Source organism: Halyomorpha halys, unplaced genomic scaffold, assembly GCF_000696795.3.
Source record: "Halyomorpha halys isolate HHAL.00 unplaced genomic scaffold, Hhal_1.1 Scaffold200.1, whole genome shotgun sequence".
NCBI classification, from domain to species: domain Eukaryota; kingdom Metazoa; phylum Arthropoda; class Insecta; order Hemiptera; family Pentatomidae; genus Halyomorpha; species Halyomorpha halys.
Window position 1 is genome coordinate 924,304 of NW_027105652.1, and position 2,644 is coordinate 926,947.

Below are 2,644 nucleotides of genomic sequence, written 5' to 3' on the forward strand. Positions count from 1 at the left end.
AAAGTACTTTGAAAAAATATAACTATGAAAATTACTACTATAAATTGATTGTATATAAAAATAATAATATGTATGTAATATATTTCATAGAAGGACTATATACCATATAACCCGTTACTATGGTATGCTAGATGTAATTGTAAATAATTAATTATAGGAGTTTTTCCACATGGTTTCGTGTTTATTAATTTATTAGGCTGTGATTGTGTAGTAACATGCAAGGAATTTAAATTATAAAGTGAAATCTGGTTTGCATCTGGTTTTATTTAAAACTATATACAATTTAAGGTATAATCGATAAAAGGGAGCATGGTAAATCTCTTGACTTAAAGTTTAATTACTATGGTATGAATTTTTTTTTCCTAAGCCACAGGAAGTGGGCTATTACGCCATTTTCCCTCTCGCAGTCCAATACAATTTTACTCTTGTATGTTATGGTACGAATTAAGAAATACTAACTGAGATTTTTTTAAAGGATATAGACTTTTTAATCAATTCTGATTTCAATTGTCATTCAAAATACAATTTATCTTTTAATAAATTTATCTTAATATGTCCGGCAGCTACGGTGCTCAGGTTAGGCCTCGCTGCGGATGCACATTATTGTCGACTGTTCTATCTCTTCTGTACCTCTGTACATCTTCCGGCTGACTCTCTCGTCTTGTCTGTGACTTTCCTCTTCAAAAGTCCCCTTACCTCTCCCTCCCCAATCGGTCGTAAGGAGGTGTTACATTGCGATCCTTGCCCCCTCATGGGCCAATTCTAGTTTCACCCTCTAAAAGCAACTGTTCTCCATAGAGTACGAGAGGGGTGGGTAGGTGCCCTAATTGGCATCCTGTGATCCTTCTCTTTTGATGCCCCAGATGTGTTTATTTTTCCTTAACTTATATTTATGGCCAGAAATAAGTACTTACTGTCGGCCAGGCAGTGTTGGGCAGGTATCACAATATTGGGGGTTGGAAATTATACTACTTGCGCCCAGGTGCCTAACACCCCATATGTTCTCTTACTTGGGTACCAACCTATTATCAGGTGTGAAACGCCGACAAAGGCTCCCTTGTTTATTTAAACATCCACTTTCTCTTTTCTCATGCTGGTATCTCAATTATATAGCACGACCGGTAAAATTATTCAATACTCTAGTGCTCTAAAGAGTTAAAATATTTACATAAAGGGGAGAAATGTAAACAAGACAATATTAAAATCCAGTCCCAATAGCCAAGGGCAGATGAAGTGAGCTTTCAATCTAAAGCTAATATAAAGAGGGGAGCCTTATAAAGTCACCGCCCTTCACACAATTGCCCTAACAGTCGTGGGCCGTATGACAGGCAATTACCTTCAGCAACTTCTTCCAGGAGGGGAATTGTCCGGGGAGTCTTCTCAGGAACTAAGGGTATGAAAGAAGTTATAGAGGGACCAAGGTCATATAAATTGTTAATGTTCTCTATTAATGTTTTTTTTTAAACTTAAATATGCTAAAAAATAGGTGAAAAGAAATTTAAGTATTTCAGTTATCCCTAAAATAGAAATCATGAATGCATCAATGGGCTGTTGTTGTGATTTACCATCACCATTAACCATCTTGGTCAGTAAAAAAAAAATGACAATTTAAGCGAAGTAAAAGATAAGAATGCCGGAGGAAAAAAGAAAAAAAATCCGGGGTAAGAGAACAGTTAAAAAAAAAAAATATATTCAATCGATGAAGTTTTTATGAAAAAAATTTAGATTAAAAAAAATTAAGATTTAAAAAAAGAAAAAAAATCTTTTCATTCAGTGAAAAATATTCAATCAGTATCCGGTAATGGCAAGAGGTACCAAATTGTTTGGAAAACGAGAATATTGGGTCCCCTGAAAGTGGATAATAGCAATTACGGTAGAAGTTCCATTGCGAAGATCTGGTCACACCTGAACATTCGGAAGATGAGATATGCAGAGCGCAGAATGACGTGTCTAAACCTGGGAAGAACCAACATTTATAGGTCGGAAATTCACTGTTCCGAGACAAGATTAAACAATTATGTCGTACGGAACAAATTGGAGTAGATCACTTGTTTATCCGGTGTACAATGATGGTGGAGACAATCCGAGACCCGTACTGTCAAAAGGAGCTCGCGTATCATCAAGGCAAAACAAACCACCGCGAAACGTTGCACGCGTGGGGAATGAATCCACCATTCAGGAAACTCTCGGAAATTTCGATGTGTGCCTAAGTACAAAGTACGATAGAATCCACCTAAGGCAACGCAAGAATAGAACGCCATCCTCCCCAGATGCTCCCCTTAGTGATCTGCAAGTAGACTTCTTTACATGGAATGGTTAGAGATGGATCACTATCATAGACGTCTTAAGTAAAGTGGCCATAGCACACCTGGTGTAAGACAGGTCGGCGGAAGCAGTGTTACGAGTATTATGGACTTGGTTCTAATTTTATTAAGTGCCTGACAGGATTATGTCCGACAGCGAAAGATAATTCGATAATGCGAGCATCAGGAAGGAAATGCATGCCCTGGAGGCCTTGTTTATATTGTAAATAGGTTTTATAATTTTTTTTTGATATGTTTACGAGGATTGTTCGTAAACTGGTACATATAAGCTACGGTCTGAGTCAGCTGTTATTTCGATGTCAGCAGACTGAGGGTATCAG